Source organism: Rhineura floridana, chromosome 9, assembly GCF_030035675.1.
Source record: "Rhineura floridana isolate rRhiFlo1 chromosome 9, rRhiFlo1.hap2, whole genome shotgun sequence".
Taxonomy (NCBI): domain Eukaryota; kingdom Metazoa; phylum Chordata; class Lepidosauria; order Squamata; family Rhineuridae; genus Rhineura; species Rhineura floridana.
The window spans coordinates 61742484-61766251 of NC_084488.1; the positions used below are offsets into that span (position 1 = coordinate 61742484).

Consider the following 23768-nt stretch of genomic DNA (forward strand, 5'->3'; position numbering starts at 1 on the left):
AACTGGTGCCACAAATCTGTTCTTCCTTCTCTATATCTTTCCTTAATTATTGAGTTCCACTCAAGCAACAGGATTTATTCCTCTCCTCTCCCTGTACGCCTCCCAAATTTGCTCTGTAGGATTCCTCAACCCAATTCTGAAGGCACACAGGGGGGGTTGGAGCAGACAGAAGAGGAAGAGGAAGTTCTATTGCATGCATGGGATTCTGTTGTGCCAGTGGAGCTGCAGCATTGGATACAGCCCTGGCCATTCCCTTAGGCCAGGAAATAGTGCCTTCTACTTGCCTTTCTTTGCTGAGAATACTGCAAAGCATGTTGGGGGGAAACGTGCCAAGCTTCATAGTCCTATTGTGTTTGCTTTTCCACAATAAAAGGTTTTACGTAAGAGATTCCTGTCTGAAATCCTGGATATTTATTGCCAGACAGTATAGACCAGGGGTGAGAAACCTCTGACCTATTCGCCTAACTAGGCCCAGCACTGGTCTCAGTTTGGCCTGTGAGGCAGTTTCCCTCAGATCACACCTATATGGTATCGTATGTGGGGGGTGGTAAGAACATAACCGCAAAGGAACAGCTGGGAGATTAAAGTTATCTCCCAATTGTTTCTTTGCAAGTGGGGCTTTCTGACAGTGCCAGTCAGCTGATTGGTACTGACAGTGAACCCCACGGTGATTGGCTGCATATAGGAGCGCCCCACTAGTGAACAGTCATAGTACAGCAAAGAGGTTGCCTGTCTAATCTCATTTGGAGGGAGTTTCACTGAATGCATGGCTTCTGGTAATTACAAGCTATGCATGTGAGCTATGGGGAACCACTAACAGAGACTCCCCCAAAGATAGTGGACAGAGGTATAAGCAATCAGGCACTGGTCCAGTAACAAATGGGCAGCTAGTGCAAGCTTTTCAGCACCGAAGTTGTGAGCTGGCAGTAGTCTGTCCCCATCAACAGTCTAGCTGCAGCATTTTGCATCACCAGAGCTCATTGCAATAATGAAGTCTTGAGGTTACCAGTACATGAATCACCACAGCCAGCGTCACTAGCGGGAGCGCAAGGGGTGCGGACCTCCGGCGGGCACCCTCCCAGGGGCATGGATGGGGGTGGCTGGCCGTGCGCGCGCACTCACCACGCACTCCAGGCTGACGGTGGAAGGCCCGTCCCACCTTCACCGCCAGCGAGCGGGTGCCTACTTTCGGCGCGCACCAGACCGGGTACCGGGGGGCCCTTGGCGAGCCCCCAAATCTTGTGCTGAGCACATGAAGCCAGCCACCCCCATCCATGCCCTTGAGAGGGCGCGCACCGGAGGGGCACCCAGCCGGAGAAGCAGGCCTGGGAACACCTGTGCGCCTCCCTCACTCCGCTGATGCTGCTCTCGGTCTCGCCCACCCGCCTGCCTGCCTCCAAGGAGGAGTTGGCTGCTCCTATGCCAACACGGAGCGCTTCTCGGCTCCTTTGCTGGGCAACGGCATGGGCGCCCTGCCCTGCGACGGGGCGGCTCTGGGTGTCACCCCCCTCATGGTGTCACCCGGGTGCGGTCCGCACCCCCCGCACCCCGCTAGTGATGCCCCTGACCACAGCTAGGCTATATCTATCCTAGAATGGCTGTAGTTGGCATACCAGCCATAGCTGGTAAAGGACACTCCTAGCCACTGAGACTACCTGAGTCTCAAGTGACAAAGATGGATACAGGAGCAGCACCCCAAATGATACATCTGTTCTGTAGAGAGGAACGCCATTCAGGGCAGGCAAACAGCCAATCTCCCAGACACAGGAACCACCTACCCACAGTGCCTCCATTTTCCCAGCGTTCAACCTACTTTTTTTTAGCCCTCATTCATTCTGCAACAGCATCCAGACAATGTTACAGACCATACTCAGCCTCTTCCGTCTCAGATATTATGGAGAAATAGAATTGCCCCCAAACTCCTAATGACCACTCCCAATGGCTTCATATAAATGTTAAACCGTGCTAGCGACAAAATTGTGCCCTGCATCACACCATAGCACAAGGACATTCAGGCCAAGACACCATCTCTGTGTCAGTCTCTGCTGTTCTCTGGACACAGTCCTGCAAGGAGGAACAAACCAGAGCACAGGGCACTGGCACTGATTATTATTATTTAGATTTATTGCCTGCCCTTAACCTAAAGGTCCCAGGGTGGGTCATAAAATACAGCATTAAAAACAGTGAAAAACAGCCTAAAATCACAAAAATCACTATGTCATAATATTTGTCAGATCCCTGCTTGAGACCCTGGACAAAGGTGCCTGAAGAACAAATAGTTCCAGATAAATGAAAAGCTAATGATGTACAGGGATCAGGTCTAGCAGACCTCACCACAGAGGGCCATTTCAAAAGCCTTTGAGGTACAATCATACTAGGCCAGGTGTGGGGAACCTTTGGCCCTTCAGATGTTGCTGAACTACAACTGCCAGAAGCCCTAGCAAGCATGACCAATGGGCTGGGATGATGGGAGTTATATTTCAACAACATCTGGAGAGCCAAAGGTTCCTCATGCCCACACTAGGGCTTAGCCCAGAACACAACACACAGTTGAACTATGAAATTTGCTCCCACAAGAGGCAGTGATGCTACCAACTTGGATGGCTTTAAAAGAGGATTAGACAAATTCATGGAGGATAGGCTATCAATGGCTGCTAGCCATGATGGCTATATGCTCTGCCTCCATAGTCCAGATACCAGTTGCTGTAAACCACAGGAGGGGAGAGTGCTCTTACACTCAGGTCCTGCTTGTGGGTTTCCCATGGGCATCTGATTGGCCACTGTGAGAACAGGATGTTGAATTAGATGGGCCACTAGCCTGATCCAGGAGGATCTTCTTATGTTCTTTGTTCAATGCCAAAATTCAGGTGCTTAAAAATCCTAATCTGAAGTGATGAAAATGAAGATACTGCCTCTGAATTTGTGCAGAGAGCTTTCTCCTTATCTATGTCTAATCATACCAAGCCACCCCACAAATGGAATTAGAGGAAGGCTTTCTGCTCAAAAACCAAGACTGCCAGAGAACCTAAAATCTCCATGGGTTTTAATTTTTCTTTTTTTTAAAAAAAAGCACCATATCCAATCCTGTACCTTGGGAAAGTAGCTGTGCATGGAAGTTAGAGAAAAGAAGAAGGGAGAGAAGATGATTGTGATGATTTAAAAGAAGTTCAGAGAGGAAGAGAAGGACTGGCAAGGGAAAGCGGGTAGACAGAGGGGCTGAGTGAGAGAGGGACAAGGTCCAGAGAAACAAATCCAGAGCTGGAATAGAGAGAAATTGGGCTAGGTGGGGTGGGAAGGCAGAGAGAGGAAGAGGCCAGCAAGATAAGGAAGATGGGAGAAACATTGTATCCAAGTTTCTTATTTGGGAACTGGGGAGAGGAAGAAGACATGATAGAAGACGATTGGCAAAAACTGCATGAACCAGGAGTAGGTGCTCTCCAATACATTTCTAGGAAACCATTTATCAAGGGGAAAAGTTTAATGATTCTGAAAACTGATTGGAACACATTTTCTGCTGCAGCCCCCAAAAGGAAACTGTACTTTAGTTACTGGTTCTCACTTTGGAAAAAAAATGGAAATGGACTGCCTTCAAGTCGATCCTGACTTATGGCAATCCTACGAATAGGGTTTTCATGGTAAGCGGTATTCAGAAGGGGGTTACCATTGCCTTCCTCTGAGGCTGAGAGGCAGTGACTGGCCCAAGGTCTGTTTGTGGATTCGAACCCTGGTCTCCCAGGTCATAGTCCAACTCTCTAACCGCTACACCACACTCAAGGTTTTCACTTTCAGATTTAATTAATCCACAATTTTTTTTAAAAAATTGTGTATTTTAGTGCAGAGTGCATTTTCCTCAGTTAGCAACACTCTTGAGAACTTGCTTTTTGAAGACTCTTACAATCTAGTCACACCACAGGCTGCTAAATCCAGTCTTGCCAATTAGACATTAAAAGAACACATAGTAACTATGTAGTATTTGTTTTTCAAGTATAATCATTTTGTTACTAGCTAACTAAAGTTTGGTCCTTAAATATGTATTAGCTCTTTCACACACACATATGCCAACTTCAATATGATTAATCTTAGATGGACCACATACCCATTTATTCATTTAGCAGGCACAATTGTAATTCTTCACACTACATTAGCGACTATATTCTGGCCCTATAAAAATAATGACATGGAACCACAGACCCCACCAACATCATGCAGAGCAATTGTTCGGGCATGCTTTTCTCAAACTTAGGCTTGCGAACACACCATACATTTAAGGCACATAACTTTCCCCAAAGAATCCTGGCAACTGTTGTTTGTTAAGCATGCTGGGGATTGTACAGTTCCCAGGATTCTTTGGGAGAAGTCATGTGCTTCAAATGTATGGCGTGCATGCATACCAGAGCTTGGAAGATTACTTTTAAAAAGTAATAAATTACAGTTACAATTACTTGGCCCAAAAAGTAGTAATTGCCGTTGCAATTACAATTGCTCTGAAAGTAACTGATTACTTTACTTTTTCTCAAAAGTAATCACTACAATTACATTTCAGTTACTTTAAAAAAAACTCCTACAAGGTGCTGGCCTTGGCTGCTGCACATCTAAGAAGCCTAAAACAATATTAAAAATAAACACACACACACAGGGGGTAGCAGAATAAAAAAAATTATCCATAAGATTAACATAATGGCATAACAGAATCTCACATCCCCCCAAGCAATGAAGATACCCCAACTCTTGAAATCAAATTTTACACTTGAAATGCTTTTATAATATGTTTCTGTTATGTCTCAAAAGAACAAGATGCTCAAAGAGCATGTCAGACAAGGAATGTCTTTTTACAGTCATTACGTTGCCACCAGTACTGAACAGGCGTTCTACTGCAGCGCTTGAAGGCATGCCTGTGTTGTGCTGCAAAAAACACCGCAGCACACGTGGAAAGCCATGGAGTGATGACACTTCCCTGCTGGGAGACCTCAGGTACCTCACCAGTTCCTCCTCAGCAGTGTCCACTGCTGACTTCTTGCCCTGGGGCAGAAAGTTAAAGAAGTCATCTGCTAAGTCATCTCCTTCCGGGTCTTTATCTGAAGACTGATCACTGTCCTCATTAAGTACACCCATCTTTATTTCGGCTTTCAGCAAGGCTTCCATTGTGTATCTAAGAAAGAGAGAGGATATGTTAACATATATATGTTAGGAAACCATCATCTGCTCTTCATTTCCTGATGCTTGTCATGTCCCCTGGTTCAGGGTCCAGCCTGAGCCTGTGGATGATGACATGGAAGGTAGGAAGGTGACCAAGTCACCACACTCATGGGGCAGCACAGCAGACCCTTAAGGATTACCTGCAGCAACCCAAGGTTGTGATGAGGAGCCCCAGGAAGAAAAGGCCCAGCCCCTGCCTACCACCTTAAGCCCTCTGATGCCTCCCTTGAGACAACATTTCCCTTGGAGTAATCCACCCAAAGGGCTTCCCTAATGTTCTTACTTGTTGGTATGGGTGGTGGCCTGACACGATTCCAGCTAATCTAGTTTGAAGCGAGGGTGTAGGCAGGCTGCCAGAAGAAGCCTCTTGTCCTCCCAGATAGCTGCAAACCGCTTTCTTAGGGCTTCGCACACACCTCTCAGCAGCTGAAAACAGTATGTGTACCTCTCAGGTTTGTTTTCCAGTCCTTCTAACTTGCGGTCCAGATTGCAGAGCGTTGGTAGCAAATACCCCATGAACATGCCGTTCTCCCGTTGCAGGATATCTAGGGACTGGGCTAGTGGCTCCATAATCTCTGTGTATTCCTGTACCACTTCAATCTCAGCAGCTGTGATCCTGGACAAGGAGCAGCGGTCCATTATGGCATGCATTTTTAGTGGCACAGTTGACAGGAGCTCATGTAGTTGCTTCAACGCATCAAAGGTGGAATTCCACCTGGTCTTATTCGGTACCTTCAGATACACACCACATTGCGCATGGATATACTCAGCAATCTGGGCTGACTGGTTCTGCTTGGACCACAACTTGCTGCACTTTCCCATCAAGGAACGAAACTGTTTCTTGAAAGGACCAAGGAGACTACTTTTGGAGGAGTCAGAAAGCATGGCCTCTATGTCTTGTGTTGCCACAAGGTTGAGGGTGTGGCTAGCACATCTCTGGTGTGGTGGTAAAACAAAATCCTCTCCTGAGTCTGCAGCTTCTTCCTCTGCCTCAGGTCCTGTGTCCAGGATCTCACAGATAGGCACAAACTCCACCTCAGCCTCCTCCTCCTCTTGGTTATCACCATCATCGTCACTGGTGCCTGCAGCTTCCACTGGTTCTTTGGCCATGAAAACTCTGAACGCTTTCACAAAGTTGGAGCCATTGTCTGTAGTAGTGCACATAACTTTGTTGTGGATCCTGTACTGCACATGTACATCATGCGGTGCTTTTGAAAGGACATCGTATGTATGGCGCCCCTTCAGACGCTTACAAGCCAAGGCCCCGACCTCACGTTTCAGGGTAGTTGGGTTGATCCAGTGGGCTGTTACCCCAAAGTAACTCTTCTTGCCATTGGTCCAACAATCTGCAGTGGTTGCTATATATGCCACAGCACCCATTCGGTTTGCAAGAGTTTCTCTCAGGTGGCATGCTCTCTTCTCAATTCTGTCTCTCAGAGTCTTGGCACATATGATGGTGAGATCTTTGGGGAGTCCAATGCGAACCAGATTAATGAATGATGGTTTGTCCACAGTCTGAAGTGGTAATGTCTCCTCTACAATGAAATCAATGATTCTCCTGTCGAGATTGCTCTGGGTGACAGGCTCCCTGCCAGATCCCCACCTCTCAAGGGTTGTCTGCTGCTGCTTCAGCATTTTGGGAGGAGGGGTGTCATGCATTGGTTCAGGAAGGCCACGTCTCCTTGCCTTTATTGCTTCTTCAATTGCTCTCAGCTTCTCAGGGTGTATCCTCTGAGGAAGAAGAACAAAGCATGAATCCAAGAAAAAATGGAAGAGGAACTTCACAATTTAAACATAAATAGACAATGGACACTCTTTGAGGACCAGCATGACAAAGGCTTACCTCAAAATGTTTCTTCACATTGGATGAGGAGGAAACAGCTGATCTCAGATTTTTGATCCTTGGAAGGCAGTAATTGCATCGTACAACAACATTTTTCCCACTCTGGCTCACAAATGTACAAGCTTTCTCAAAGCCAAACCATGGTACTTGCTGTTCTGCAGATGTGGCTGTGGGCAACTGGCACTGCTTCATGCCCTCCTCCTCCTCGTGCACAGGGCCTCCTTTCTGAACCTCACTTTCTAGTTTTGCCTCCTCAGGATCAACAAGCTGTGACTCAAGTGGCTGCACTAACTGACTGCTGCTCTCAGCAGCAAAACCTGCAACAGGCGTCTCTGTAATAAACAAGAGAAAATGCTCCTATATGGGTGAACTTCAGCTGTGATGTGCCCCCATCTCTTCCCCATGCTGCAAGATGCCCCAGTCAGAGTGGAAGTAAGCAGGTCAATAGCACAATTAAAAGAGATCCTATTTGCATCATTTTTGCTCACTAAATAACCCTGCCTGGGCCAGTCTAACCTACTATCTCACAGGGTTGTTGTGAGAACAAAATGAGACTAGGGTTCAAATCCCCACATAGCCATGAAGCTCACCGAGTGACCTTAGGCCAGTCACTGCCTCTCAGCCTCATGAAAACCCTATTCATAGGGTCACCATAAGTTGGAATCAACTTGAAGGCGGTACATATATTTTTTATTTTGAATGTGATGATAATGATAATAAATATGCAGCATTTCAAATTAATTCTGTATGAGAAGCATTCCCTGCCAAGCTTGGAAAACCAAGGATGAGGTATAAAATGTAGACAAAAATACTTTTGACAAAATGCCGTTTATATTTTATATATATGAGCCTGGGTAGGGAACATTTAATCTAGCCTACTTGCTTTCAGCAAGAAGGGTTAAGTGCCTTCAGGCTAGGGCAGTCACCAGAAGGCCACAGCAGAGACAAAGGAGCCTAGTGTTGTGGAGATGTTAGATGGGAGCTTTGGGGAGTAAAGATGGAGGCTCCTGAAGGCTGCAATTCTAAACACACTTACTAAGGGATTAAGCCCCATAGAACTCAACAGGACTGACTTCTAAGTAGATATAGTTTGGACTGTGCTGTTGGTAAACCTTGACTAGGGTTCTTCTGCAAAGACATCCATATCCAAGCAGGGTTGGCAACCCCCTGCCTGGAATACCCTGCCCTTATCTTTTAATGTGGCTGCTCCAAATGTTTTTACAGATTTGACCCTTTACTTCAGAAAGAGGTCTGAAAAATGAGTAAGAAGTATCTTTTAAAATTGTTCTTTTCAATTCACTCTTGAATGAACATCATACCTAGGGCAGATCCACACCATTCCTTTAAAGCACATTCAACACCCATTTGAAGTACATGAATCCCACCACAGAATCATGGGAACTGCAGTTTGTTAAGAGTGGTGAGAACTATAACTGTGAGGGGGAAATGACACTTCCCAGAATTCTTTAGGGGAAGTCATGCGCTTTAAATGCGAGTTGGATGTGCTTTACACATATTGTGTGAATCCGCTTAATAAATTTTGCCTGCATGTAAATTGTTTTAATTAATTTTTCAAAATGAAAATAAGCTATAAAGTGTAGTGGGTGACCATGGGCTACTCACCATTTCTCAGCCTATCTGCCCCTCAGGATGAAAACAATGGAGAACCATGACTACCCCAAGGCATACTTAAAATGTAAAGGAAGTATTGTACAACCATAGTATGCAATTGGATACTTATAGGGACACAGCATGACAAAACTGGGTGGAAGTAAAAGTTCTACACTTAGGAAAAAGAAACCAAATGCACAGTTATAAGATGGGGGATACTTGGCTCAGCAGTACGACATGCAAGAAGGATCTTGGAATTGTTGTTGATCACAAGCTGAATATGAGCCAACAGTGTGATGTGGCTGCAAAAAAGGCAAATGCTATATCAGGCTATATTAACAGAAGTATAGTTTCCAAATCATGTGAAGTATTAGTTCCCCTCTATTCAGCACTGGTTAGGCCTCATCTTGAGTGCTGTGTCCAGTTCTGGTCTCTGCACTTCAAGAAGGATGCAGACAAACTGGAACAGGTTCAAAAGAGGGCAACAAGGATGATCAGGGGACTGGAAACAACGCCCTATGAGGAGAGACTGAAGGAACTGGGCATATTTAACCTGGAGAAGAGAAGACTGAGGGGAGATATGATAGCACTCTTCAAGTACTTGAAAGGTTGCCACACAGAGGAGGGCCGGGATCTCTTCTCAATGATCCCAGAGTGCAGGACACAGAATAATGGGCTCAAGTTGCAAGAAGCCAGATTTCGACTGGACATCAGGAAAAGCTTCCTAACTGTTAGAGCCATACAACAATGGAACTAATTACTAGAGAGGTAGTGGGATCTCCGACACTGGAGGCATTCAAGAGGCAGCTGGACAGCCATCTGTCGGGAATGCTTTGATTTGGATTCCTGCATTGAGCAGGGGGTTGGACTTGATGGCCTTATAGGCCCCTTCCAACTCTACTATTCTATGAAAATATTTATATAAGCATGACTATCAAATATGTTTATTTATATAACCTGTAAAGATATTTATAGTGCAATCCTATGTTTGTTTATTCAGAAGCAAGTCCCAATGTATTCAATGGGGCTTACTCAACCAGGGAAAACTGCAGCCTCAAGTGATAAGGAACTTGTTCTTTTAACAAGTCCTTTAAGTTGAGAGCTTATCCCAGTCTGCGTCTGTGTTGAAATTGCTTTTTAATATGTTTTTAAACTTTTTCTTAAAAAAAATGTTTTTAAAGCTTTTAAAAATGTTTTTAAAGATGTTTTGTTTTAATATATTTTAAAGTCTGTTTTTATGATTTTTAAAGTGTTTTTAGTGCTTTTGTTTGCTGCCCTGGGCTCCTACTGGGAGGAAGGGTGGGATATAAATAAAATAATAAAAATAAATAAATAAACTTCATTCATTTTTTAAAAAAATGAGTATTAGTTTCCTACATAATAAAAACTGTGATAAACCCTGCCTAATTTCTTTAAAAATAGGGTTGGAGGGAGAGAGATTTACAACACAAACACAAGTCTGCACTTTACTCACAATCATGAAAGGGCGGGGTTGCAGCCAGAGCTTTGAAAAGTTACTTTAAACTACAACTCCCATCAGCCCCAGCCAGCATGGCCGCTGGATTGGGCTGATGGGAGTTGTAGCTAGAGCATGAATCTGTTTAAAAAAAAGTTGTGCAGGGGGGGTTTACGTTTTGGTGTATATCTCGGGAATTAGACCACCTAGAAACTTAATTTTTTTTTTTAATTGAAGCGGAGAGTCCAGAGAGTAAGGGGTGGTAGCCAGAGAGCCAGAGCCCCCCCAAAAAACCAGAGACTCCAGCCGAAAACACACACACCGGGGCACACACACACACACAAATAATCGTCACTCACCTCCACAGCTCTTCGCCATTCTGCTGCAGCCTTCTCCTCCGTTGTTGTCTGTGCCCTGGCTTTTTCCTCTGGCGTCCATTTTGTCCTCTCAGAGTCAGACGCTAGCAGGCTCCCCCTGCCTATTCAACCTCTTCCCTCGTGCCTCCTAACACAGATCACGAGGGAAGAGACAGTCTGCGCAGAGGTCCAATCAGTGTGAGGCACATGTCTTGTGTTAACCAATCACAGCCAGGAGCTGACTTCCCCTTGTTCCCGCCCCCAAGTAACGTCCAACCTAACGTGGAAACGTTAAAGTTGCAGCTGAAAAGTAGGGAAATTACTATTCGTTCCGTTACTTGCCAAATGTAATGGAATTACCCACTCGTTAATTAAAATTGTAACGAATTAAAAGTAACTCGTTAAAAATAACGAGTTACTTCCAAGCTCTGATGCATACTAGGGATTTGTCTTTCTGCAGGAGAACTCTTTTGGATTGCTGAATGTGCTCTGCATCCCATACAAATGGAAGGGATTCCAAAAGAATATGGCTAGTGAGAGCTAATCCAGTTTAGGGTTACATTATCACTTCCTCTGATGAACTGGTTCCAAAGATAAGGAAATAAAGTTGTTGTGTATGGACTGAACTGACCTTCCACAAGAAATGTTTCTATTCCTATTGGGGGTAGGGAGAGAAATCATTGAAAATCCAATGAATCTCCCTCCTGCCCTGTCCCTCCCAGTAAGATTCAGTATTCTTCCTAGTTCTATTATTTGTGGATATACGAAACACAGAAACATCCCACCTGGCAGAAAGCCATTGCATAAAGTTTTAACAGTTTCCAGAACACTAATTCTTAGCATTGTAGGCAAGACACATGTGGCCTTTTGAAAATTATTGATTTATAAAGCATTTCTGAGTTGCTATATGATATAGGCCACAACCCAAAATCTCCATGATGCTGGTTCATGCAGTCACTTGATAGCACTGAGAATCCAAAGAAATTTGTTTGAATAGCATATTATCAAGTGGAAAATGAGGGTTGGAAAGATTACAATCTTAATTTGGATCTACATCTAAGGAATTTTTAGCACATTAGTAACTTCGGGACCTCTGGGGGAAAAAACACAACTAACTAATTCAGACAACCTAGATTCCAATTTGACAATGAAAAGAAACTAAGTCATTAAACTTAGGATCCTTCCATTCCACCCTCTGTATGAGAGTTGGCACTACTAGAAAACAAGCTGCCTGAAATTAGGTTACATATAACAGTTCTAAAGTTAGGCACACATGCTATATGTGTATTTACTGGCCTTATTTTAGGATTGCCATAACCACTTCAATGGCTTGACCAACAAACAAGGTAACAATAACAATCAGTTAAAAAGCAATATCTTCTGACTAGTTCTTGCAACAGAAGATTTTGCTTTCACAGTGGAAAGGATGAGTGAGATAATCTGTCTACAACTGGTATGTTGCTCACAAACATCACCACCACCACTTTTGTTTTTGCTCTTTATTTAGATTTTTTTAAAAGAAGGAGAAGTTGATAGGCAGTAGGAAATTCAAAGTGAATCCCATGTTGCAGGTTGGAATGAAAAGGTGACTCCTGTGCCTGAAAAGGCAGAGGACTACTGTACATTCAGGTAGCTTCCAACTCTCCAGTTCTGCCGCCCTGGACTCCTGCTGGGAGGAACGGCAGGATATAAATCAAATAACAAATAAATTCTCCAATTTGTTTTCCTGTAGTGAGTAACCAGGGCATATGATGAAATTTTTTGTCATCTGATATCTTCAATGACATCAAAGAAAACATCAAGCTTGCTTGTTTGTGAATTTGCCCAGTCATAAATATAACAGCTGGGACAGGAAGTTCCAGCATACATCCTGCATACTTTACATGTCTGAGATTAGTCTTTGTCTTAATTTAGTTATGCCTGATTTAGCTCTACTATATGCAACTCACAGCAATGGAGATATAAAAAATATATAGCGTTCACTCATCCAGTGTAAGAATTCATAACACAATGTCAAAGGCTTTGGGAGTTTTTCTGACTTTAGGAAATTACTAAATATGAAAGGTTTTGAGGGTTCTAAATTAAGGCTTAAATTAAGATACTATTTTTTCCCCTTAAAAGCCCCAATGGAGTATTCATCATAACCACCTTAGAACTTTGATCATAACAAGCTTAGTTTACTTATTCTGGAGACCTCTGCATACATGGGACTGAACTGTAAACTGCCAGCAGTATGAATAGTGTTCCTTTTGCATCTTCTGTGCCAATAGAGGAAGAAAAATTCCAACCTGCTGTGTGCCCAAGGGTGTGCAAGTGTCAATGACAGGATGCAATTGCTGTACTTTGCTAAGTTCTGGAATGATAAAATCATGTTGCTCTCTGTATTTATTGCAGTTACCATGTTATTTGTTCATAAAGTTTGTTTCTGTAAAAATGTAAGTCTGACCAATAATTTTGGGACTACCATATTGCCCTTGTCTCAATTAATATGCAGCTCCTCCAATTATTTTTAAGAGTTTCACTAGTAAGTGAAACGAAGAGCTAAAAAGGGAGATACTATGGGCAAATCTCAGTTTTATTGTACAACACCAAGCAAGTTTACTGAGAAGTGTTATCAAGTTTAATGCAACTCGCAGTGCAATCTTGTGCATTCTAACTTGAGAATAAGCCCCACTGAAAACAGTAAAAATGTACTGTTAGGCTCAATTCATACATTCCTTGATGTGGGGGCTTCTGCAATGTCACAATTCCCAAACAATCGCCAACAACAACTGTACACACAACGTGGCCAACATGGTAACTTTACACAATACTTTGCACTGGCCTAGCCAAACATTGTAGTCATGAGCTCCTCACCTGCCTTTCCCAAGGCAGAGGCCAGCAGGGATAGGAGTCTGCCAGCTTGGATGCCACTTACAAGCCTCACCACCACTTTTTCTGCTCTGGAGCAAGAAAGGCTGGTGGGGGAGGCTGAGACCTTGGTCCTGCATGGCCAGTGAACTTCAGCTTTCCAAACAACTTCCAGCCTTCCTTCCAGCTTTGGAGCCTGGAAGGATATTGCAACCGCCAGCACAATTTCCACCCACTTCTGTGATTACAAAGTTGGGAAGAAGACTGCCTGCTCATCATGTTCTCTTGAGGGAGACACCATGCTTGTTGGGCAAGCAGAATTGTTGAAGACTGGGCATTAGACTTGACCATTAAAACAGCTGGATTTATGGAATGACTGGCCTTCAGTGGAAGCAGAGGAGTAGTCATGTCACAGCAGCTGCCAAGCAAATGATATCTGGCTTGGGCATCACTTACTAGTAAATGTGCAGAAACAGACCTTTCTACAACTATCCAGACCCACCTTTGGGTGAGAAGAAAAAAAGTAAATGGGGTTTTCAGACAGTAATCTAAAAAAGAAAGAAACCCAAAATGATTTTCAGCACTGTCTAAACAGAACAGGCAGATTGTAATAAATTAGAATAGGTAGGCTCTGATAAGCTTATCACCTCTTAGCTTGGCTCCCAAGGATGGGTAATTATTTGGCGTGGTAAGAGAAAACAGTCCTGTGATAAGCAATTGCATGAAACCAATGCAGTATAGTTGTTTCACAAGTTCTGTATATCAAGCAATAATGTCAGTTGTCATAACAATAGCTTAACCGTTACACCTGCAAGATAACAAAGGGCTCCTACTGGGAGGAAGGTCAGGATATAAATTTAATTAATTAATTAAAGAAATAACAGAGTTCCCACACATACTGCAATGTCAAACCATCTTGGTTTTCTAAAGGCCTCATCCTTGTACGTTGCCCACAAGGACCAATTGTGGCTCAAAAAAATTGTGCACAGCTTTTTAAAACTCACCAAGTTTCTCATTTATTACCGTTAACTGTGAATGCCAGCAACCTGAGGATTGTCACACATTGATTTTCATCAGTACAAGTGTTGTCAACTTTCAAGGAAATGCCAACCATTTCCAATTGCCACCTGAAATAACGTTACCTCTGATGTAATAAGATCAGGACATGCAATTAATTTACAAACATCAGTAAGACTCTGTAATGTGTTCACATAAAGATTTTTGTTTTAAAAAATCATTCCAAACCGATCAGACAACACCAAAACCTTTCCTTTGGCTCATATGCCTATAATCCTGTTATGTCCTATCATTTTAGATCAAAACACACAGAAGTTGCTACTGAATAACTGTGCAAAGATAAAACAGTCCAAATACCTATAAAGCCACTAATGCCCCCCTCAGCAGACAAGGGCATTTCCTAACATTTTAAGTTTGTGAAACACTTTTAAAAATTATTTAGCACTTTGTTTGCTGACTTACCTTATCTGTTGAATGTCTTCTTTCCACACACACAAAAAGGAGGGGAGGAAACCCACCACCCTTGGGTTTGGTTTAAAAAACAACAGGAAAAAAGAAATGACAAAGTAAAAAGAGTTTAAAAAGCAAGGATAATTTCCCCCGGTAAGATTTAACTACATCCCTGTTCTAATAAAGACACTTTTCCACATTTCATTAGCAAGAAACCTGGCACTGAGCCAGTTTTACAAAAGATTAAAAGAGCAGGAAATATTTCTCTTTGTCATGGCTCTTCTGGCCTATGCAGCATCCCACAATCTCTTCAGACAGCTGTTTCCAGACAACTCCTGACACACAGGACTGGATTAAAAATCCCTTTTCTTTTTTTCAGCCTTGAGCTCTGATAATTCTGTGCTCTCAAGATGCAATGACTAAAATTCTAAAATAGATGTTCTTCATCTGCAGTAGAAGCTTTCAAAGTGCCAGCTCTTGACCTCACCCAGGGCCACCACCCTCTCTTCCCAAAACAAACTTGGGGGAGGGGCGCTGCAAGCTCTCCCTCTCGTCTTTCACACTCTCACATCAACACAGCAGAACTGCTGTTAGAAATCTCAGCAGAAGTGTTTTGTTAACACTTTTAACAGAACGCTTCCTAGCGAAAATTAATGCAAGGAGCTGTAGCAAAACTTAACTGTATTTAAGAAGACAGTGGTAAAAGAACCAAGTGGTTCCTTTAAATAATTCCTTCCTTACAACTATTGTTGCTCCACTACTTTATGGTAAGATGAGATCTGAAATGTTAAAACGTCATCTCCACATTATACAAATGAAATTGCTGTTACTCCTTGGACACATACCACTGATGTAGTGAAAATTGAAACGGAGGCGGGGGAAAGTATCAAAATATTCTTAATCTGGGATTTTTCTTACAGTAGCATTTATTATGCTAAACTTCCAGACCTTTCACGCATCTGTCCTTCATGAATTGACAACAGGAACACAAAGATGTATGCTGTGCAGTTGTATTTCACAAATTTAAGAAATCTGAATCTCAAAGAGTCTGAAAATATCCAATGGCTGGTTGTTTTAAAATTGCATTAAATAATAATAAAAACCCTGCATGTCCAGATGACTGCCAATAAAATCTAATTCAGAATTTCAGCAGCGTACCTTTAAAACAACATCACCAATGCAAACAAGTATATTCCTACAACCAATCTAAATACAGTTCCATGACCTGATTCATGGGCCCTTGGCCAGTTATCAGTATTGTATCCGTATACAAGTCACCACACCGGGGGGGGGGGGTAGAAGATATGCAATGAAATTTACACTGAGCAGAATCAAATACACTGCATATAGTACTTCTTCCAAATTGGTCAAAAGGCTAGGATAATGGATGCTTACTGGTAAAGCTAAATCCTACACACCCTTCAGCCCAGCTCCAGTGGACCTGATTCATAGTCTGATGTAATCACAGAGGAAAGACTGAAGCATGCAAATACCACATTCCCCTAGCTGCAGATCCCAAAGTACCCTACAATGACACCAGCTGACCCAGGTAGAGTATTACGACTGCCAGAGGCAACCCTGTCACAATATCATTCCCTCCAGCTGGCCTGGCACATACAGACCCCACATAATTGTGTAGAATTTTGACACAATTCAGCCAGTTTCTAGTGTGATTTGCATGCAGATGCTCAAAAATAACCAAACCAACCTCACACTGAATCAGCATACCCATTTGCAAGCCTGACAGGTGTTGTGCTGATCCTCATGCTGTTGTCTGCTAGTCCAGGGACTGGCAGAATAAACACAGGTGGCCCAATGCAAATCAGCAACTATAGCTCAAAGCCCATCAGATTAGTTTGTATTCTAACACCTCCTGATCTAGCTCCACAGTACCAAATTAGCACATTGTCCGTTTCTCAAGTGAAGTTGAAAGCAAACAATGGCTTTACCATCTCAACACATTCCACCCCCCCCATCTCAACACAGTTGTGATCAAGCCCAAGATTAGTTCTTCCTCACTCTGTATGTTCACACCATGGATAAGACTTATCCTTGTATTTGCCAAGCTTCCATATTTTAATCTATTTTCCTGAAAAGCCTGATTCACACGTGCATATAAACAGCACTTCAATTACTTGCTCACAGTGCAATCCAACATGTTTATTCAAAAGTAAGTCCCAGTGAGTTCCGTGGGGCTTTCTTTTAAGAAACTGGGTAGAGGATTGAAGCAGCCTCATTGATTCTCTGAATGGAAGAACTGCTTTAATTGGGAAGTACTGTGCTACGATGAGGAGCCCTTGTAGGTGGTGTTTGATTTGTGAGTCTCTATCACACATCATTAGTTGATAGTGAAGAACATGCAAGCATGTCTTCTAATTAAGTGTCTGTACATAGTAAAGTTATTAATATTCCAGGGTTTTCCCCCAAACTACAGTCTTGAATACTATTCTATATATAGCTTGCACCTGGAAGTTTCTATACAGCTGTTGCAGGGTTATTCTGGTGAGGGCAAACCTATCCTACAAATGTTGAACATCACCAAGGAGCAGAGAACAGGACAAGATATAAAGCGGAAGGCAAAGGAAGGATAAAGGCATTCCTTCCTGGGCTCCTAACTCACCCCTGACAGGATAGAGATAACTTAGAAGCTGGGCTGTAAGTTGTTCATATTGATAAGCCTCTCCAGAATTCTGTTTTAGATGTCTGGAAGCTGTCAAACTGCAGATGTTGGGGTAGATCAGAGGATCACTCTTAGTTCCTCTGGTTTTAAATTAAAAAACAGCCAAAAAGAATGAAATGTGTCTTTTTTGGTTATATGTCACTGTCAGTTACACTGTCAGTTTTTTATCAAGCACAACAAGCTTGCCAATAACAAGAATGACTTCAATAAAGGAATACAACGGCAAGAGGTAAGGGCAGATGGCTTGCCTTTCTGAATTCCATCCTGGCATAATGGTAATGTCAGCAGCTTTACTGAAAAGGTTAAGGCAGCCTTTCCCAACCAGTGTGCCTCCAGATGTTGTTGGACCACAACTCCCATCTTCCTGACCATTGGCAATGCTGGCTGAGGCTGATGGGAGTTGTGGTCCAACAGCATCTGGAGGCACAGTGGTTGGGAAAGGCTGGGTTAAGGTGAGAAGGATTTTCATCCCAACTCATCTTGCTGTCCTTAATCGAAGCCTCTGTTGCTGTTACCATCTTGCTGACATGTGAGAACAGGTCTGAGTGCTTGGCCTTCATACCCCCAACCAGAATCCAAGCATTTTTTTCCCCAGGCTCTGTACAAAATAGTAATATGCACTCCTTCCGACAAACATACTATGATCTCATCCCATACATGCAATCTTATAAGTGATGAAAGAAGAGTTTCTATTTTTATTCTGAAATGACATTTTCTACATTTCAGAAATTACATCACACTCCACACAGGGGCTGTTCTACCATGCACCCCCACACACACCTTTCTCCTGTTTTTGTTTCTTAACATCTAGCATGAAGAAGAGACCTACAAAGCTTGCAGCTGCAAACATTTTATAAACAGACTAATTCATGTTAAAGCTTTTTTCCTTTCTGGTTTATTTCATTGAAAAATCATGAATTATTTCCCCAAAGTACATTTTTCTTGTAAACTCTTGTAAATTAGAGGCTCAAAAAGCAGCAGGGGGCTATTTATAAAAGGGCTTTCAAACAGCCCTGTGCTGCTCTTTGAACCTCTGGTTTTCAGAAGTTCAAGGAGGAGTGCTGCGAGGGCAAAGTGATTTCTATTCAATGGACACCGCTTCCTCCTCCTGGAGCAAAGCACACTCCCACTGCCCATCTGGCAGTGGGTGCATGCCTTGTTCCAGCAAAGGATCAATTGAGAAGTCACTTGAAGCTTTTCCCTTTGAAGCCCTCTCTAACCTGCCCCATACCTGACACCATGTATGACACACCATGTAAGGGGTGGGTGGATGTGGCTTGTCCAAAATGGCCTTGCAAGCCAAATGGCCTATGGGGCAGACGTTCCCAACCATTGCCCTAGCTCCACTCATCACTCATTCATGCTGTGAAGTTAAAATTGTGTGCAATACTATATAGTTCAGTATTGTCTACTGACAGCAACTCTCCAGGTTTAGGTAAGTGCCTTTCTAAGCTCTACCAAGATGTGCCAAGGTTTGAAGCTGGAACTTTCTACATGCAAAGTATGTAGTCTAACCCCAACCTATGGGCCCTATCCTGTTGGAACAGTCCAAAGATCCATCTACATTGACAACCTGCTTCCCACAGTGGTCTGCCAGATGAAGCATGGAAGCCCGCAATCAGAGGCTTAAATGCAATAGCCCTCTCCTACTATTTGCCTTGAGCAACTGGTAGCATTCATAGGAAATACAGCTCTGAATATTGAGGTGTCATATAGCTAAGGACAGAATAAGCACACATATTACTGGGGAGATGGAGGCTCCAAACCTCAGAAAGGTTTATCAATGACATCTGCCCTGGCTTTTCTATTTTAAGATTTCCCACAATGCTCTGGAATGACACTATATCAGGAACATTGTAGGGAATTAAAATGGTGGTGGTTGTCTGTTACTATGTAAGCCTGCCAGAGCTCACTGACATAGGAAGAGACTCATCAGAAGATATTTTGCCCAAATCCTTTTGGAGCTGTGCACACAAACAAATATTTTTGCTACTAGCTGTTAGAGTCCTTTCCTCCAAAAATTTGTTATGGCCTTTGAAATAATCATTCAATTTCAACATGTGCACAGTTCATGTCCCCCATTAAACACACACAAAAACACATGCAAGATTGAAGAAAGAAAACACAGAATTGATTCAAATTCTGCAAAATCCATACCTTTATGCGCTATAACCACATTTAACAGACCAGTGTGTGAAGGCTTTTACGGAATAATTTTGTCTCTGTCAAAAGGATCATAATCAAGACAACAGTAAGAACATAAGAACATAAGAAGAGCCTGCTGGATCAGGCCAGTGGCCCATCTAGTCCAGCATCGTGTTCTCACAGTGGCCAACCAGGTGCCTGGGGGAAGCTAATGCAGTGTTAAGGGCTAATTCACATGGCTGACTTACTCCAGACAGTGCCCTTTAAAAAAAAAAAGATATACTTTTCCCCCAGTATACCCACACACTGGCAATGGGAAACCAGGTAGGCAAACTTTGGTGCTGCTGAGAGGTGACCCCAAGAATTCCAGGAGATGGAAAAGTTGCCCTTTTCTTTTAGGGCAATGTGTTTTGGACCCCAACTCTCATCAGCCCCAGCCAGCATGGCCAAAGGTCAGGGATGACAAGAATTGGAGTCCAAAACATCTAGAGGGCACCACATTGGTTACTTCTGCTTTAGGACTTTGTATTTGGCTGGGATAATTTTTTTTCCAGCCGATGGTTAACCGTATTTTTTGCATTTCTCATGTCTAAAATCAACACAAAGTCTATATTGCCTTGAACATACATTCACTTTAAATTGTGAAAGCCACTTTCTATAACTTATTAACAATGTTCACATTCCAGACTTTTTTGTTCATATGTTCATTTATTTTAGAATAGAACTCTGTTCAGGTTTATTTGCTTAAAAGAAGCTGGTGAACTAGCAAATAGGATTGCTGCCAAGGAATTTTGAAACTATCCTTATCAGATTCTCTTTCCTTAGCTCAGTCTCCATTCCTGTCAGTATAAATGTTTAAAGACATGTAGTAGTACCTGCAGCAGTTACAGATGGCAGAGACAGCGAATGGTCCAGTTCAACTGTTGAAGATAGCAGGACCAACCCTGCAAGTCCCCTAGCTAAATCAGGGTGGAGAAGCTGTGGTCCTCCAGCTCTTGTTGGACTCCAAACCACACCAGCTCCAGACAGCATGGCCAGTAGTCAAGGATGATAGGCATTGTAGTCCAGCAATATCTAGAGGGCCACAGACTTCCCATCTTTGCCTTAGATGGAAAGCCAGCTGGGAAACATGTAAGCTATGCTGAGATTCTTTGGAGGAAAAATGGGGTAACATGAATTACAATAATGTCTATTCCTTACACAGATTTTGGCAAAACAATACCATATGCAAATAAGTTACACTCAGAGCTTTCTTTTGGGAGGAGCAACTCTAGCTTCAAAGCATAAAAGAAACTGAAAGAGGGGAAGGCTTAAGAAGTTTTATCTGGAGAATTGTTGTACTTTTTTTTCCTGAGGAGATTCCTGTTACTTTAACAACTTACATGGCAGATGTAAATTCAACAAGTGAAAACTCACACATCAGCTAAAAGACTGCAGCTATTAGATTTCAGTCTGCAAAATGGAAATGGCCTGCCTTCAAGTCGGTTCCAACTTATGGGTGACCCTATGAATAGGGTTTTCATGGTAAATGTATTCAGAGGGGGTTTACCATTGCCTTCCTCTGAGGCTGAGAGGCAGTGACTGGCCCAAGGCAAAGCAGCTGTTAAAAGCACAGGGAACTGCCAGAACAAGAAGAGGCCACTTTCTTGGTGGCTTCACCTGGTATTTTGCATGTCTGATCAGAGTATGAAGTTTAGGTGGTTCTTTTAACCAAAGCAAAGTCCCTGAGGAAATTTACTCCTTATTAGAAAACAGTGTTGGGAGGAATTTTGCAATTAAGTGAAAGAGAAGAGAAATTACTAGTTGTGGAAGTTCTAAGAGTTAATTACATACCTTGTGGCCTATGAGAAGTAATTTACCTGCTGCCTCTTTATTTTTTTTCCTATTTAGGAAATGGTTTATTTTATGAGCCATAAAGATCAATTAGGATTTAGGAGTTGAGGGACTCTGTGCTAAAATCAGCTCCCAATTGCTGTTGGTGGCACTATAGCAGTGTATATATCATTCAAGCAGTGGGTTTTCATCAGAATCCCTTTCTAAATCACTTCATGTCTATACAATATCTTATTTAATGTTTTCAATTAATTTTACAATTTTGTTTAGATGCTAAGATTTCCTTTGTAAAATTATGAATATGGGGAAGGGGGAAGCATGAATTATTTTGTCATAGATGACTATGAAGTTTAATATCTATTCATTCTTCCGCTTTCCACTTCTTTATTAAACTGAAAATGTTTCAGAACCTTAACCAGGTTCTGCAAGGCAGATATTTTGACAATGCAGAGCATAAGCTATTTATTACTAGAAATACATCTTAGTACAGCAAGAACTCTAGCTGAGCACCCTTCTGGAGCATTAATTGTTACACCATACCACCTCTAAACCTTTTCAGTTTTCAAAAGAACTGTGCTTATTACCTTCTATACCTCCCACCACTCTTTGATGAATGTCTGTATCTTAATATACTTTTGATCACGTCTTAAAGAAGCACATAAAAGGACAATGAAGTCATAATTATACTTCTTTTAAAAGTTTTTAAAGACTTCCACATTTTTGTCCTTTTAAAATCTTGTCCCACTCATTATTTCATCAGTTTCTGTTTCCCTCCAGGAAGATCTCCAGGATGAGATATGAACAGAGGAGTCTTTGGAAGCATGTTACTGAATACAAAGTAGCTGTTCCTTCAAAAGATTTAAGGCTTCCTTCCCAAACACACACACACATTTGGAATCATAAAACCCTGAAGAGCCGTGCTAAATGAGGATTTTCTGTAATCCTAGCACAATTTTGTAAAAAGAAGAAAACCTGATGGCACAGTTAGGAGCTTACTTACAGGCGTTCCATTATGTCCTTCCAGGGACTGAAATGCAGCCTCTTTGAGGAGAGAAGACTGCTCCCTGCAGCATTCAGACAATTGGCCCCATTACAACCATCAGAAGGCTGAGTTAAAGGGTGGCCTTGCAAAAACATAAACAGCTTGTCAGCACAACCAAAGAGGCGGGACCGGTTGTATCAGGGGACAACGCTAGCCAATGATGAGACACTTTAGTATCTGTTTGGTTAAGATATTGTGTTTCATTCTTAAAGAGGAGAGTGGGGGAGTGAGAAGAGCTGACAAGGAAGAACTGTGCCGGGCTTGCTTGCAGCTGAACAGGAGGAAAATGCTTAGAACAGGGAAAATATAAATCAATAAGTCACTCCAGGAAAAGCACATATTTGCTGCATGTACTAACTGAAAGCCCATGGGCCACGATGTAGCATTTAGCTTAGTGTTGCTTTTACATTAGGTAATAAAAAAAGCATGTGGAGCAAAACTGTATTTTTGCAGAGTATTTTAAATAATAATGGGCTGTCTTCAACTAAGTCCTACTCAGAGTAGTCCCACTGAAATTAATGAACTTAAGTTAGTCATGTCCATTAACTCTGATGGGTCTACTCTGAGTAAGAACTAATGTTGCATGCCACCCAATAATTCCTATACTATTTATAAAGGAAAGAAAGACAACACAAATCCTTTTAAGAGCATATGTTTGACCCCAAAAAGTCACAAAAGGACTGTCATGTCCAAAAATAATCATAGAGTCCCAACTGTCAATTTCTTTGATGAGCCAAATCTGCCGATTCGTTCATACATGCAACTTCAAGGGCCTTTTTGAAAGCCAGTCTTTTGTAGGAGGCACAGATGCTTTGGCAGAGTACTGATTCTGAAAGCACCATTGATGTTTACCAGAAACAGTTATGTCTTCATTTTTTGTGATAAAACTGCTAGAGGGCAATAGTTGCTGCTAATACTGAAATATTTTGTTCAGTCAATAAGGTTTCTAGACCACTGAAATGAGGGGTATTCTTTACAGGCCAGTAATTTCCAGTTTCCCATAATCCCCCTGCCCCCATGTTTCCTTTCATACAGAATAGACTTCAGACTGACCTTGCATCTTCAATCCAGCCAGCTACAGAACAGCAGCGGGAGGATATAGGAATAAGGGCCCCTTGCCAGGATGGAGTGGATACTTGGACAGTTGCCCAGTTGCTGGCATTAATAGTGCATCCATGAATTAACCTGAAGCTTTCCTGCAATGCAAACTAGGAAACTATTGCCTTTGAAGCTTTAACTTATATGGTATTAAGAGGATTATGGCATTAGTCTAAATGAAACTATCATTT

At 42.5% G+C, this 23768-nt stretch overlaps 1 protein-coding gene across 3 annotated transcripts in view; it reads right to left on the bottom strand.

Moving 5' to 3' along the window:
• The window catches only part of TRIM2 (tripartite motif containing 2), a 94548-nt gene that overhangs the window by 56494 nt on the left and 14286 nt on the right, over positions 1-23768 (bottom strand). Inside the window, exon 1 of one of the 3 annotated variants that reach the window (XM_061584583.1) lies at positions 22438-22563. The exons of 1 other annotated variant lie outside the window; for it this stretch is intronic. The gene's annotated coding sequence lies outside the window, so the exon portion shown is untranslated. Of the gene's footprint in view, positions 1-14791; positions 15275-22437; positions 22564-23768 lie in introns of those variants that run through there. One more of the 3 variants, XM_061584586.1, reaches the window with a different exon arrangement.